At 42.2% G+C, this 16,703-nt stretch overlaps 1 protein-coding gene across 3 annotated transcripts in view; it reads right to left on the reverse strand.

The window, feature by feature from the left end:
* LLGL2 (LLGL scribble cell polarity complex component 2) overlaps nucleotides 1-11,953 on the reverse strand; it is a 76,110-nt gene extending 64,157 nt beyond the window's left edge. The window contains exon 1 of one of the 3 annotated variants that reach the window (XM_089536223.1): nucleotides 11,745-11,953. The gene's annotated coding sequence lies outside the window, so the exon portion shown is untranslated. Of the gene's footprint in view, nucleotides 1-11,596; nucleotides 11,671-11,744 lie in introns of those variants that run through there. The other 2 variants (XM_089536240.1, XM_089536232.1) reach the window with 2 other exon arrangements.
* Between the last annotated feature and the right edge of the window lie 4,750 nt (nucleotides 11,954-16,703).

The following is a 16,703-nucleotide window of genomic DNA, read 5'->3' on the forward strand; positions in this document are numbered from 1 at the left end:
AAGAGTTTTCTTTTAACTGAGCTGCAAGCCTGGTGGGAGTTCCAAAAAGCAAGAATTCCCTAAATTATGTCACCATGTCCTGCCAGACCACTGCTCTTGCTCTAGCATTTTATTATGTGGAGAACTTGCTTTTATTCCTAAACTGTGCTGCTTAGTTAAGCAAAATATTCTATTTATTCAGATATTTATTATCCTACTCGTCAGTCAGAAGTTTCAGAGTATCTTACAAGTTTTAAAGCTACCTCAATAAAACAATCAAATCAAAGCTAACAGAACAATAAAATGATATCAGTAAGATCAAAGTTAAAGACAAGATCTAAACGGTTTTACAAGCCTTGAGCAAATAAAGACCTTAACCCACTGCTGGGAAGACATCAACCAGGGATCGAATAAGTGTTGCGACAGGGGACATATTAGATCCAAGGTAGCAAACCTTTGGTACCCCAGATGTTTTACCCTGCAGTTGCCTGCCATCAGTTCCACTCAAAATGGGCAATGATATGTGGTTGTGGGACTTGAAATTTAAACTATCCAGAGAGCCAAAGATTCCACACCTCTGTTCTAGACCCAGGATGCTATTATTGAGAAGACCTTCTCCTACCACTCAGATTCACCTCCACAAATGTGGTTGGAGAGACAGGAAGGAGGCTCTATAAGAAAGAAATTAATGCCTGGGCAGGTATAGCAAAGAAAAGGTACTAGGTTGAAACAACAAAGGAGTATTTGGGCACACTGAAGATTCCACAAGTATTGTGGAATAGCTTTCAGTGGGTCCACAACTAGACAACAGTTCTTTCATAGTGCAACATATTAACACAACCAGGCCTTTGGGATTAACTGCAGATTGACACTTTAATTAGTAATGCCAATTAGTGGTTCGTATATTGCCCTTTTCTTATTATTTTTGTACTAACATTTATTACATAATATCATATATTGGACTTTAGTTAGTTGCACAGGTTTTCCTTTACAAAGCAAGTTATCCTTAGAAAAACCTTCGGGGAAAAATTATATCCTGTGTTTTAAGCATCCAAAGCACTACATACAAATCAAACACTTAACACAGAAGAAAAACTCAAGTGGCTATTAATTTAAAAGAAACTTATAGTTTCACCCCAATGACAACGATGGGCAGGTAAGTGCTGTATCATCACAGAATGTATGATTAAGTGTTTTCTTTTTGAGACCTCTTAGGATGATATGTAAGTGCATTTCAATATTATTTTGATTAAAGGGATCTAGAACATCAGGGGTGGTGATTAAGCCTAGTCAAGCTCAACAGTTTAAATATAGTACTTCTACAAGGTTGGTTTGGAAATATAATACTGTGATGGACCAAGCCTTGTTTCCCTCCCTTACAAGCAATTGCAAGCCATGCAACAAATAGTGAAAAGGGAGTCTACAGGAATATTTTAGGGCATATGCCAGAAGATGACATGGCAGCACACTTTTTAAGAGAAGATGTTCAAACAATGTTTTTCATACAAATAGGTAACCCAGAGCAGGGATGCAAAGTAGCATTTGAAGTGAAACTAATTTGATTGCAAAGATGTCTTTTGTTTTGATTCAGAATCTTACTTATATTATTCACATTTATATTGAAGGACATCTTCAACATACTGAGAGCCAGTGTGGTGGTTTAAGTCTTGGGCAAATCACACTCTCTCAACCCCAAAGCAAACCTCCTCAGAATAAATCTTTCCAAAGAAGCCCAAACCTTAAAGACACTAAAAGTCTGAAATGATTTGAAGGCACAAATCAATCAATGTCTCCCCCCATCTTTGGGAGTTACTAGTTCTTTTGGAGTTCAATCACAAATATGCTGAGATGTATGCTGTCTTTTAAACTAAAAAGCAACTTTTGAGGGTGACATTAGAGATAGAAAAGAAGTGTAGAAAGGGGATTCTTGCCCTCAGACCACCTACTCCTAGAAGATTATGTAGTAAGGGAAAGAGTTCAGCACATGTCCCCAAGTTGCCTAGAACTTTCCTGCTAATCCTACCAGTGCCTACATACCATGCTTACAATCTGGAACATGCTTCTAGCCATGCAGCTGAACATACTGCCACTCAACATTAGGATAGAGTTCCTGGGCAAGTAGAATCAGGTGGTTATGTTGCAAAAGCAGCAGATCATACAGCAACTGACCTTCAATGATATTTCACTGAAGGATAGGAAAATCCTTAGTTTGATGTTTTCCAAATATGCATGTCATTAGAGGGGAACAACATTTTATAGTATCTAATTTATATCCCACTGTGCAAGTTAGAAGCCAATTACAACAAAACAATGTACAGTTGGCCCTTCTTATACACTGATTTTTATACACGGATTCAAGCATCTATAGTTTGAAAATGTTCAAAAAAAGTATAAATTTCAAATATGAAACCTTGATTTTCCCATTTTTAATAAGGGACACCATTTTGCTATGTCATTATATTTCATGGGGGATCTTGGAACCAAACCCCAGCATATAACAAGGGTCCACTGTAGAATACAAACATTTAAGAATAGATAACACTATTATATTTTTAAAGTTTAATTCACAAGCATTTAAAATTTGAAGATCAGCGTCCAATATAGTCTGTTTAAAACCTGCTGTACAAGCAAATAGCATACATAGTAAAGTGGCATATGAACATAACTTGTCAAAGAGAAGTTAAACAATGGCCCTGTCACCACATCTGTTGTATAATTACCAGGGGATAACTCCTTGTGGGTCTGGTGAGGAAGTCTGTGGATACAAAGAGGCCGTGCAGAACCTTACAATGGGCTAATACTAACAGAGAGATAGGCTACAGAAATCCAAAAAAAAAAAAAAAAAAAAAAAAAAATCACTAGCAATGTCTCTTTTGCAGCTATGTTATTACATATTTAGACACATTCAACAAGACGCCTGCAATCTGTGTTCGGTTTTCATCAGATAAGCCAAGACATGCCTTCTATAGCTGTAATAAAGAATAGCACTTTCCCTTAAACTGTTATACAGAGCTATACAGAGACAATATGTTGTGACTCTCCAATTTGCAAGTGGTTTCTCCTGCCTACAACATCAGCATGTTTAAGAGTACTTACATAGTCCTCATTCATAACCCAACTGCCTGTTCTAGGTCACCTTTCCAGAAACCTAAACCAAAAACAGGCAAGTCAGTCAAAGGCGATTTTTGTCAATACTATTCTATAAAGGAAGTTCTTCACAATTATGGGACTGAAGGGCAACATTCCTCCATATTTAGTACAGGTCTTTGTGCCCTCCCCTCCAGTACGCCTGGTTACCAATGCATTTTCTACCTGTTATCTAAAAAGGCCAAAGCTACATTTGAGAAGATCATCAACATACTGGATGAAACTAGCGAAGCACAAAATAAGTCAGCACACACTGGCAAGATGACACCATTAAGCTAATTATTGTAGCTAAGAATACAAACAAAATTGTTGCACACATTTTAGAGTACAGCACATTTTCAGTCATTCGGAGTCTAGCTTTGTGAAATAAACTAACCCAAGGGAAATCAAATACTCTCCCCTAAATTGTTTTAATTCAGCTTAATTTTGTGATAAGCAAAATGACAGTAAGAATCATCTGCATATCTGTTTCTTATCAGGAGTGGAGACTCTGAACACTATTCTTGACTATATTGGGCAGGTTACTGAGGCAAGCATTCCCTAAACTGGCAATACCAGTGTCTTGGATTACAACCCCTATCACCCACCCCTATCATTTACATCTGGCATGGTGAATAATCATGCTGGCTGTGGTGATGAGGTTTGTAGTCCGACACACTCAGGAGGTGGCAAATTGAAGAAGCAGGCTCTTAAAGAGTTCATATGCTTTTGTTCATAGCCAAGGCTGGAAAAACAAGGCTGCAGTTTTAAGCACAGAGATACTGGCTAGCAAATCTCATCAAACTCATTAGGAGTTACTCCAGAGTAAATTATTTTGGATTAAACTAGATAGAAGGTGCATGATTACACAGGGCTGTTTTCCTCATCCTTGCAGAAGACAAGAAACATCTCTACTATGTGAAAACCAGTTTTGTTATGTCACTTTTATCAGAGACAGCGCCAATACAAACTTTGGGGAAAACAAATACGTAGTTCCCCAACAGTAATAAATCAAATGAGGTGCTTTTGGAAGTTGCCTCCTAGCCTATCAAAGTAGTAGTTACACCTCAAAAACCCTCTAATTAACCTGCACTGAAGGGAAATTACACAGGATAAAGCTAGCAGGCTTGGAGTTCAAAGCAGACATGGAGGTGAAATAAAAGTGATCAGCAGTTATAAATGAAGATTACCATGGCAATGAATGAAAATATCCTAAGTCCCAGACCAAAATATGCCATCAAAAGCAAATTAGATGCGGAATCCCTTCATCCCAATCCCAGTGATTGGGCGGCATGTAAATAAATCCTATTATTATTATTATTATACACAGGCCATTTTAAAATGCAGACCTGCTATGTGTGGCCACACAAACAGAATATTAGAAAATGCACACACAAAAAAAAAATGGGACATGATAAGTGACATTTGCAATATAATTCTTGTTGCTAGACAGATATTAAAAGATTGTTCCTAAACTTCAGAAGGAGGACAGTTAATAATAATAATAGGTTTTATTTATATACCGCCCAATCACTAGGAATCCGAGCAGTTTACAATAGAGGGGATAACAGACAGTTCCCTGCCCACAGGCTTACAATCTAAAAGACACGACACAAAAGGAGAAGGGAATGGTGAGGGGGGCAGGGGATCAGGTCCAGCATTCTTCTCTCCCTCTGAGGCCTGGACCAAGGCAGATGGACCGGAGGGAGGGCTCTTCTTCTTCAGGCTAGCCCCTGATGGTACTGGGCCAGCCTTCTCTCTCCCTCAGAGGCCGAAAGATGACAGTTAGGGAGGGAGGAGCCTCTTTCTTCAGGCTAGCCCCTGATGGAACTGGGCCAGCCTTCTCTCTCCCTCAGAGGCCGAAAGATGACAGTTAGGGAGGGAGGAGCCTCTTTCTTCAGGCTAGCCCCTGATGGAACTGGGCCAGCCTTCTCTCTCCCTCAGAGGCCGAAAGATGACAGTTAGGGAGGGAGGAGCCTCTTTCTTCAGGCTAGCCCCTGATGGTACTGGGTCAGCCTTCTCTCTCCCTCAGAGGCCAAAAGATGACAGTTAGGGAGGGAGGAGCCTCTTTCTTCAGGCTAGCCCCTGATGGAACTGGGCCAGCCTTCTCTCTCCCTCAGAGGCCAAAAGATGACAGTTAGGGAGGGAGGAGCCTCTTTCTTCAGGCTAGCCCCTGATGGAACTGGGCCAGCCTTCTCTCTCCCTCAGAGGCCGAAAGATGACAGTTAGGGAGGGAGGAGCCTCTTTCTTCAGGCTAGCCCCTGATGGTACTGGGCCAGCCTTCTCTCTCCCTCAGAGGCCGAAAGATGACAGTTAGGGAGGGAGGAGCCTCTTTCTTCAGGCTAGCCCCTGATGGAACTGGGCCAGCCTTCTCTCTCCCTCAGAGGCCGAAAGATGACAGTTAGGGAGGGAGGAGCCTCTTTCTTCAGGCTAGCCCCTGATGGTACTGGGCCAGCCTTCTCTCTCCCTCAGAGGCCGAAAGATGACAGTTAGGGAGGGAGGAGCCTCTTTCTTCAGGCTAGCCCCTGATGGAACTGGGCCAGCCTTCTCTCTCCCTCAGAGGCCGAAAGATGACAGTTAGGGAGGGAGGAGCCTCTTTCTTCAGGCTAGCCCCTGATGGAACTGGGCCAGCCTTCTCTCTCCCTCAGAGGCCGAAAGATGACAGTTAGGGAGGGAGGAGCCTCTTTCTTCAGGCTAGCCCCTGATGGTACTGGGCCAGCCTTCTCTCTCCCTCAGTTTCTGTAGCTCTACAAATTACAATGAGATTATTTTCCCTCATATCATTTATAGCCCCAATTTGTAACTGCCTAATAAAAAGGCAATGATTCTTTCTTTATCCATCACAGGCTGCATCTGCACTGCAGAATTTATGGAGTTTGACACTGCTTTAATTGACATGGCTCAGTGCTATGGAATTCTGGGGATTGTAGTTTTCGGATATTTAGCCTTCTGTCAGAGAATTCTGGCGCCACAACAAACTACAAATCACAGGATTCCATAGCACTGAGCCATGGCAGTTAAGGTGATGTCAACTAACTTGCATTATTTCTGCAGTGCAGATGCAGCCATGGATGCAGAAAATGCAAGGTGTGATGTGAACTGATTTTCATAACTGTAGGCAATCAGTTTTTTCAAGCCTCAATAAGATGTTACCAATTATATTGACACTTCCATTACATGCAGTTAATATATTCAAAACAACAAAATTAATTCAATCTTAGATTAATTGTAAGTACCAATACTTCAATACATACTTAGTCAAGCAGACCAAATGGTCAGACCATTCCCTCTACGAGAAACAAATTCAGGAATAAACATGACAAAATTGCTAAGGCACTCAGGTTATCAGTCAGGATGCAATAGTGTTTTTTCATCTGATCTCCCTGCAGTGCTTCCTCCAAAAGAGGTAACCCCTTCTTCCACTTGTACTGTCCTCCCCACATCCTAAAAACATACTTTAGAAGGCTGTGGGAAACGTTCTTCATGTATGTGCTTTCAAGCTGCCTGTTGACGTGATAGCCTCATGAATTTCGCAGGGTTTTCTTTGGCAAGAAATACTCCAAGGTAGTTTTGTTACTTCCTTCCAAGTGAAATATAGCCTACAGTACCTGGTATTCATTAGTGGTTTCTCATCCAAATACTAACCAGAGCTGACCCTACTTTGTTCCCAAGAAAAGAAGGAATTTGGTGCCTTTGGGTATTTCGGCCCTTACTGGGAAACTCTGTAAAATACACTTTTTGACCCAGAGAAAACCATACCTTGCCAATGATTTCATTAAAAAGCTGCACTATTTATGGGGAGTCTTGAATAATCATTAATTAACACCTTTTAATTAGTTAGGCTGACAAAGGAAAAATAGTTATGTATCAACTTTGTGAAGTATTTTACCAACTCTTTAGTCCTTACAATCACACACTGACAATCAACTCCATTTTAAATTTAGAGAGTAAGAGAGTGTAACCTGCATAAAGCTAACTAGCAAACCCATGAGCAAGGACCTGGAAAGATATTTAGGCTCAAATAAAACATACCACCAGGCAGACGAGACATTTGCCATCCACTGAAAGTGAAATTAGCCTGAAAACCAAAACTCTGCTCCTTTTACCAGTGACATTTTGAGATGTCCATAAACTGGAGAAAAACTTCACAATCATTACTAAATTTACAATTATACATGCTTTGGAAAACAGTAACACCTATTGTACTCTTCTCCCTTACAAAATATTACTAGTCCATTTCACAGCCAGAGGCCAACGTCAACATTAATAGCTGGAATACAGAAGACAACAGTAAAAATTATAGTGTAGATAATTCTGCAGCAACACATTTTAAACTAGGGAAGTTATATTACACATTAACCACCACAAAGTGAATACATGGGAATTTAAAAAGGCAAGAAACAATGCAAAGGAGCATTATATTTATTGTTAAACAATCAAATGAAATATAGGGATATTTTCCATTTCCTACTGTAGACTGGAATATTCAATCCAATTAGTATGGAGCCATCTTAGTGTACACTGTATATATAGTCTTGATTTCCCAGAGGAATTATTGAGAGAAGTGGTGTAAAATTATTGGAAAATATCCACTCTTTCTTTCTCAGTATCCTCGGAGTAGCATTTGATAATAAAACTCTCTCCCATGCTGAAAACCACTCTGACAGTTGCTTCCTCAAAAGCAACTGTCAGAGTGGTTTTCAGCATGGGAGAGAGTTTTATTATCAAATGCTACTCCGAGGATACTGAGAAAGAAAGAGTGGATATTTTCCAATAATTTTACACCACTTCTCTCAATAATTCCTCTGGGAAATCAAGACTATAGGAAATACTTCCATTTATATTTGGTGGTGTACCAACAGTAGCCATCACGTTATGGGTGTAAACTACATGGAATTATAAATGCTGATCATCCCTTCTGGAAGTACAGCTTCACACTCTAATTCTAAACCTGTTTATTCAAAAGTTAGCCTTATTATTTTAACTGTGTGCCCTCTAGGGAATTGTCTGTGAACACCTGTGAACACTGCTAAAGTTAAACAGTAGTACACCTCAACAATAAACTGTATGAAACATCAGCAGGAGCAACATACAAAAAAGAGGAAAACAGTGCTTAAAAATAGTGTGCGCTTTGGACTCCATCCTAAGGAACAAACCAAACTTTAGTATTTTCAACACAGAGTCCAACTCCTGTGTAAGAAAGGGATTTACTATCATTTGAGGTTAAACACCGAGAAGAAATTTGCTCCTTGGTCTGCTACACTAGTAATATACCTGCACTGTCAGCAATACAAGGCAAACTTTTTACATAGAATTTCCTACATGATCAAACTTTAATACATAAGACATGCTCCATGGCCTCTTAATAATACTTTAATTCCACCATGAACAGCAGACAAGCAACATCAAGGAACTTCCCATGGATACCAGTTTCAACAAGGGAATAAACACAGCTCATAAACCAACTTTCCCCAACCTAATGTCCTCTGCATGTGTTGGACTGCAACCCCCATCCTACCCCAACATGGGATTTGTAGTTCAAAACTTCTGCAGGGTACCCGCTTGGATGAGGATGGGAATATTGTAGCTCTCCGTGTGTTGCTGACCTGCAACTCCCAGTATTTGTCACTACTGGATGAATTGATTAGGGATGCTGGGAGTTGCAATCCAAGTTCATCAAGGGGGCTGCACAATCTCTAACCCTGTGATTGGGGAAGACTGGGTTGTATGGCCTTCTGTTCTCACTCAAAGGCAAAGATAGCAATTGTCACTGCAGCACAGACAGAGGTGAAGGGCAAAGGAAACAAACCATTTATCTACAATAATACACCATTGTTTGAGCTTGGAAATGAAAACCTGGTGAAGGATTATTAATAAGACAACCTCAAAGAGATGTATTCAACAATAAGTATTTCAAAGGGTTCTAGTTTCCACCAGAATAGGCCAGAGTTAATGAGACTGGCTAATTTGTTTCCCTTCTTCCAACAAAGTCCCTATTTCAAATGCAACAACCAACAATCCTTTATTGTTTGAAGAGAATCCAGCAGGCATTCAATGCTATAGGTCAGGTGCTCAGACACCAAATAGGACAAACAGCAGGAAAGGGCTTTAGAAGCCTTTAGCTGTGAAATGTTGTTAGCTTGTTAACTTCCCACTTTGCTTTGCCTCAGGGGGTGCAGCAAGGCCACTTTCAGTAGTCGAAACTCAACAAGACAAGCCCCTATATTAGCCAGGGAGTCCTGTCAATTCATATTGCTAAAGATTGCATGGAGGTTTCAGTTTGCCTCAGGCTTATCAGCAGGGCCACTCATTACATCAAACCAACTTAAGCAAGGCTTCCCAGGAAAAGTTACTTTTTGTCCTACAACTCTCAGAACTCCACATCCAGCAATGGCTACTGAAAATGCTACCTGGGGGATTCAAGGTATTGTAGTCCAAATATGACTTTTCTCAAGCTTTGATTTAGGCCAAACCTTGGTGAGGAATGAGTATATAGAGAGGTCTTGTAGCAACTTTGAGATTAACTGAAAGAAAGAAGTTGGCAGCATGAGTTTTCCTAGACTTACCGGTAAATCTACTTCCTCAAAAGCATTTGGTTGAGTGGAAAGCCAGGGACAGAGATATATATGCCATTAGTGTGTGAGAAGGAAAGTAATCGCACACCAATATAGTACCTGGCCTTTAAAGAAAAGGAAATGAAAAGTAAGAACAGTTTTGTCAAATCACAACCTGACATCAAATAAGAAAAAAGCCTGAAACAAATAAGAGTAATGGGGTAAGAGGTGGGGTTTACAGCCTAGCTTTTAAAGGTTGCCCTAGCACCTGTACAAACAACATAGCCTGCCAAAAAGTATCACTGTGGCGAGAGGAGCGGAGCAGTGTTTGAGTTTAGACTATGACAATGGAGACTAGGGCTCGGTTTTACCTGCTTTTTACTGTTTTAAAATCTGTTTTAAATTAATATTGTTAGTAGTTTAATTATGGCAGCCAGCACAGTGTAGTGGTTTGAGCATTGGACTATGGCTCTGGAGACCAGGGTTCAAATCCTGGCTCAGCCATGTAAACCCACTGGGTGACCTTAGGCAAGTGACACATTCTCAGCCTCAGAGGATAGCAATGGCAAACCTCCTCTGTACAAATCTTGCCAAGAAAGCTCCATGATAAGTTCACTTCAGGGTTGCCACAAGCTGGAAACAACTTGAAGGTAAATGACACACACAAGAGGGCAAGAGAAGCAACCCTTTTTTGAAGCACCTTCAGATAAAAGCATCAAAACAACCACCCTACACCTGGAGGATTTGCTCCTTGAACACATTTGAGCAGACCCCCAAACCCTTCTAAGCAACCCCCAGCTTTAGCAAAAAAAGCTCCCTCAAACCTGCTCCACCCAAAGAAGCACCCCATATTTCTGGCAGACCAAAACAACAACAACAACAACAAACCCCTAACTCTCCCCTTCCCAATGCCTCAGGCAACAAAAGAGGGCCCTGGCTCAGGGTGAGCAGATGTCCTCCTTTTCCAAGACCTGTCCTACATCCCCACCTTTCGTCCAGGTGGAATTCCAAAATGCCTTCCCTTTTTGAGCCTGACTAAGAAGCAGGCATTTACCTTTCTGGGAGTGCTCTTAGCTTTTTATTTGGTCATGCCCTCCATTTTTCATGGCTGTCTCCCCTTCCCCCTTTCCATCCAGGAGAAGCTTCGAAACCCCCTCCCTCCCTTTGGAGCCTGACTGAGAAGCAGGCAGCTTTAATTCTAGGATTTTTAATGTTGTGAAGCTGCTCTGAGTCCCAGTTCTGGAGAAAGAGCAGGACACAATTATTATTATTATTATTATTATTATTATTTAATGCTTTTTAGCTTTGTATTCGGCCATGTCCTCCTTTTCCAGGACAGGCCCTCCCTTCCACCCCTTCTGCTCCAGGAGGAGCTTCAAAATGCCTTCCCTTGGCAACCTGACTCTGAAGCATGCCTTTTACCTTTCTAGGAGTGGTTGTTCCTTTATTAGTTTATTTATTCATTCATTCTTTATTGCACCTTTTTATTTTATTTTTAATTTGGTCCTCTCCTCCTTTGCTCTTGAAGTGTCCCACCTTTCCCCCTTCTGTCCAGGAGGAAGTCCCCCCCCAAAAAAAGGGTCCTCCATTTGGAGCCTGACTCAAGAAGCAGGAATGCCCCATGCCTCCCAGTGCCTTAGCTTTTGGCCAGGCCCTTCTCCCTTTTCCTTGAAGGCCCCCCATTTCCTCCTCCTTTGAGAAGACCTCTGACTCCCCCCCCCCCCCCGCCTTTGCTTAGCATCTCTGGGAAGCCCTCTGGGCTTGGCCTAGCCTATGCCCAGCAACCACCCCTTCCCTTATGGCACCCCCTCAGGGAGACCCCCCTTGCTTCCTTCTCCCCTTCCCCAACATTATCCAGAAGGGAAGCCCCCCATCATTGAGCCCCAGAAGCCCTGCCCCCCCCCCCCCTCTTTAGCAGAGCCCTGCTGCAAACTTACCTTCCAGCATGGAGCCCAGCCCTTCACTCCACCTTATTCCCCAGCCAGGCAGGGCAGGCATTCCTCCCTTCCCCCTCTCCTGCCTACCTGCCCGCCCCCTCCCTCCCTGTCCCCGCCCCACAAAAGCCAAGGAGGCCCCCTGACTCACCTCTGCCTCTCCTTCCTCCTGCTCCAGCAGCGCTGCTCCTCCTTCTTCTTCCTGGGCACCTCCGGGAGGGGCGTTCCCGCCGGATATGCAAATAGACCGAACGCAGGGGCGTGGCTAGAACGCGGCGCCTTCTTTCAACCCCTCTTTAGTTGCATCCTTTTGCCGCTACCTCCCTCAGCCAATCAGGAGCCAGGGAACCCCCTCCTCAACGTCCCCTTCTCTCTTTCTCTGCTGCTCGCCCTGGCCAATAGGAAAAGGGGAGGCCGCTGGATCAAAGGTGTGTGAGCGTTCCAAGCGCCTGGGGAGGCCTCTGGCTGGGTTTGGAAGGAGTCTGGAAGGCCAGGCTTTAGAGGGGAACTCAGTCTAGAAAGCAAGTTGAAATATATGGGGTTTCCCCCTCCATTGCATGCTTCTGTCCACCCCATTTTGATTGCTACCAGGCAAACTCTGCTCTGTGATGAAAAGCCAGAGCCAAATACTGAATTAGTTTCAATATCAAATGTTTCCTCTCACCTTAAGAGGGGCCTTTGGTATCCTCTGGGGTTTGGTTCCAGGACACCCCCCCCCATGGATGCCAAAACCTGTGGCTACTCAAGTCTCATTAAACCCAAGGGCACAGTCAGATGGTCTCCCTTGTATAATAATAATAACTAATTATTTTATATTCCGCCTTTCCCTGAAGGAATCAAGGAGGATTGCAAAACAGAAAACAACAATAAAAATGCAAAATTACAATAAAAATCCCATTTTGAAACAACCCCTTACCCCCACCTCCTCCCAATCATAAGTCCCCCCCACTACCTTTGCATAATAATGACACACAATAACAGTCCGGATAATTATACAAAAATTATTTTAAACAAATACATAACATAGTATGATAGTCAAAGCATAATACAATGTAACAATCAAACAACCACCAGCTGTCCAACAGCAGCAAAAATAACAAACTAGGACTATAAAATGGCAAAATTGAGGTTTGTTTTTGGGGGTTTATATATAAAGTATGTTCAGACCTTGCATACTTGAATCCGTGGATTAAACAAACAAAAAAATCCATGGAGGGCTGACTGTGTTATCCTACTGCTTCTTTCTTTCTTTCTTTCTTTCTTTCTTTCTTTCTTTCCTGGAGCAGGTGAAAGAGCCAACAGAGAATTATGTCATGTTGTTGTGTGGCTCCAAGTGACTTATGGTGACCCTAAGCCAGTGTTTCTCAACTTTCCTAACACTGCAACCCTTTAATACAGTTCCTCATGTTGTGGTGACCCCCAATGGATAGAGGAGTGGTGTCTCAGTTCCTAAGACCATCATAAATATGTGTTTTCTGATGGTCTTGACAGGTTGTGAACCGCTGCCCTAAGCGGTGGCATCACTGGGGCATGTGGAGTGTGCAGCCCTCATGCAGTGACACCACAGATGAGGGGTGACACCCAGTGGGGTCCTCATCCGTCTATGGGGTGAGAAGGGGCGAGGGTGCCTTTCCCAGCTTTGCCACGGTGGCAGCTTCCTCCTCAGGAGGAGGCAGCTGCCATGGCAAAGGAGAAGGGCAAGCCCACCCTTTTGGCTGCCACCTTCACTGCACTGGGTGACACCAGCGGTGCGGACACCACTGCCCAAAGGTGAGCCTATTATTGGGTTTTCTTGGCAAATTTCTTCAGAGTGGGTTTGCCATTGCCTTACTCTGAGGCTGTGTGTGACTGGCCCAAGTCAGTGGGGTTTTGTGCTCTACGAGTAATTTGAACCCTAGTCTCCAGAGTGGTGGCCTAATGCTCATACCACTACACCACACTGGTATATTATATATATTTTTAGCATTTTACACACACACACACACACACACACATATGTTTTCTCCATATGGGATCCAAAGTGTGTTGTCCATATTGGACCCATTTGTGAAATGAAGAATTTCACTTACAGGGGAGAAATAAGAAACAGGTCTCAATCACACCAGTCAAAATGTGGACGTAAGTGTTGGCCATGTACCAAGAAAATACTTGGTGTTCATGACACAATTGAATCGTTGCCCACTACCTTCACACCATCTCCCAGCCAGCAACTTTTAACTGGTAAAAGCTTATTTGAGCCAAATATCCTTTATGCTTCCTTTATCACTTTATGCAGGACACTAGTGGTGACAGCTTCCAGAGAGGCTATCCTGTTAGCTACAGCAAGCAGCCCATGCCACAGTAATAAATCTACTAGCCTTTTAAGGTGTCACAAAGCTCTTTCCTATTTGTGGCAGAAACTTGAGTCTGTGAACTTTGTGGTGGTGAAAGCGTCATATGTGTTATCTAACCAGGAACTAAAAGAGCAACAAGCCTTGAGTGTACCTTTAGGCTACAACTGAACATAAGGTGTTTTTTTTTAAAGCACCACTGCAATCCTAATAGGCTTACCAAGAAGTAAATGGCACCATTCGATAGGAACTATGATTGGGCAAACATGTTTAGTTTTGAGATTGCAAACCTCAGAGAACAAACACATTATACAGTTGGCCCTTCTTATACACGGATTTTTTATACATGGATTCAGGCATACACGGTTCGAAAATGTTCAAAAAAAGTATAAATTTAAAATATCAAACCTTGATTTTCCATTTTTTATAAGGGACACCATTTTGCTATGTCATATTTAATGGAAATTGAGCATACACGGATTTTGTTATATGCGGGGGATCTTGGAACCAAACCCCAGCATATAACAAGGGTCCACTGTACCTATCATTTAACCATGATAATTTTTTTAATGCATTTGTAGATTGCCGTGCGCCTTCCAGTAAAACTAGAGTTGCCAGAATGAAAACTGGAGAGGGATGCTATATCTTTAATAGTTGTGTAGAGAAGAGAATTTTAGCATCCTAACAAGCAGCATTTGCCAAAATTCCCCCTTCTACACAACCATTAAAAGTATAGGTGCTTTCTCCAGTTTTCACTCTGGCAACCCTAAGTAAAACACATAAAGAAACCTGAAAAGGATTGTAGCTACAAAAACAAAACAAGACTAATAAGGAATCAGGAGAAAGGTGTATTCTTTGTGGGAGTGCATTAGAAAATTATCCTGCAATGTACTTGCACCTGGTTTTTGGTGTCTTATTTCTTCCAGGCTATCCTTCAGAAAATATATGGTTGCTTTGGTGGAATTGCACAGAGCCAATTGGTTTGTTAGCTGAGTCATGAGTCACAGTCCAGGAGTAACAGTCAGTGTGCACCAAGAAGACCTGGGCAAAGTACCAGAAGAAGAATGAGCCAACAGATTTAGTTTCAGCCGAATTACAGAGATTGTGAGTTTAACCTCAGGGGATTTCCTGTCTCTTTCATCTTGTCTTGTTCCTTTTTCTCATTTTCCAGCAAACTCCTCTCTGAGGCCCCTCGGATGACTAGTGAAACTAAATCCTAGGGTGGGACCTCTCCTTTTTACCTGTTTTGTGACACTGCTCCGTAGTACAGAACACCTTGTTAAACAGCAAAAAACTGGAAACTCCAGAATGCTTGCATGAATTGTTCTTCTGGTTTCATCAGAACTTTGCCCATATCGTCAGACACAGAACAATCTCTGGACTGTCATTCTGTCTCCAAACTGAAGAGAGGAATGGCATTTGGTTTGGTAAGACACCTAGATAATAAGTAGTTTCTGCTAGATCAACTCTAAGAAGTGCATATGCTATATTCCAAGGTAGAGTTTTTTTTAGTGTTTGTTTTTTTTCCTCTTTTTTGCATTTTTTTTTTTTTTGCATTTTTTTACTATGCTGTCAGGAAGGCAATCCCCAATTGGCCTAATGTGAATTAACTTTAAAAAAACATGGATGGGGGTCAAATTATGAAGGGACTGAATGAATAGAAGAAATGCATGATTCATATTCTTTATTGGCCTGGATAACTGAAATGCTCGTGTATGCATTTTTAGATTTTTTAAAAAAATTAATGAATCTGTATTAGGGTACTTTTTCTAAAAAGAAAGCAAGGTAAGCTGTGTTGGTCCATAAGGAGGGGTTGGAATCACAAACCACAGTGAGGCTTTACCTTAATTAGAACCAAGATTGTGAGCAGAAACTGGGGGTGGGGATGGGCAGGGTGAGAGGAAACTTGATATTGAAGTAGAGAAGTCTGCATAGTCAGAGCCTTAATATGAGGACTGGGAGAGTCAAGCAGATTTAAATGGATTAGGTTCTCCTAGATGGCATGGAAACTCACTGGGGGACCTTGGGAAAGTCACACTCTCAGCCCTAGAAAACACTGTGATAGAGTCACCTTAGGATCACCATGTCAGAAACCACTTGAAGGCACACAGTAACAACAGATGTTATGCCTTTGCAGCTAGAACTGTTGTGACAATGAGACATGCCATGACTGCAGCTTTCCATTTTAAAAATATAAATCACAGTTGTTAAACTGGAATCTGTCTCTTACGGAGTCTAGGCAAAAGGCACTGATTCCACGGTGTGCAGCTAATAAAAGGATTTTAAAAGCAAAGCTAGGGTTTAAATTTAGAGTTGCACAAGGTTGAGAAGTCAATAGAAACCAAATTGAGTAGTGCAACCTAATGGCTGGGGCAACCAAAAAGATCTATTCAAATGGGACTCGTTGCAGAATGTGCAAAACCTCATCCTTCTACAGTTATAGCATCCTGCACCTGAATGGCTTAGGGACAGGGACGTAGCCAAGGGGGAGGTTCTTGGGGTCCAGACCCCCCCTTCCATTATAAAAATGAATGGTGCATACAGCCGCGCCACCGCGCCCAAGCCCCATTATAATGGTGGCACTTAGTCTGGAACCCCCCACTTCCTAAAATCCTGGCTACGTCCCTGTTAGGGATATTTCAAGTTATACTTAAAGCAAAGGTGGGCAGCTGTGCTCCTCCAGATGTTTTTACCTTACAACACTCATCATATCATCAGCATAGCCAGTGCCAAGGGAGTATGGGAGCTGTAGTCTGTAAACATGTACAGAGCTCTAGTTG

The sequence above is a fragment of the Sceloporus occidentalis genome, unplaced genomic scaffold (genome assembly GCF_023333645.1).
Source record: "Sceloporus occidentalis isolate IW3139 unplaced genomic scaffold, rSceOcc1.0.p SCAF_1, whole genome shotgun sequence".
Taxonomy (NCBI): domain Eukaryota; kingdom Metazoa; phylum Chordata; class Lepidosauria; order Squamata; family Phrynosomatidae; genus Sceloporus; species Sceloporus occidentalis.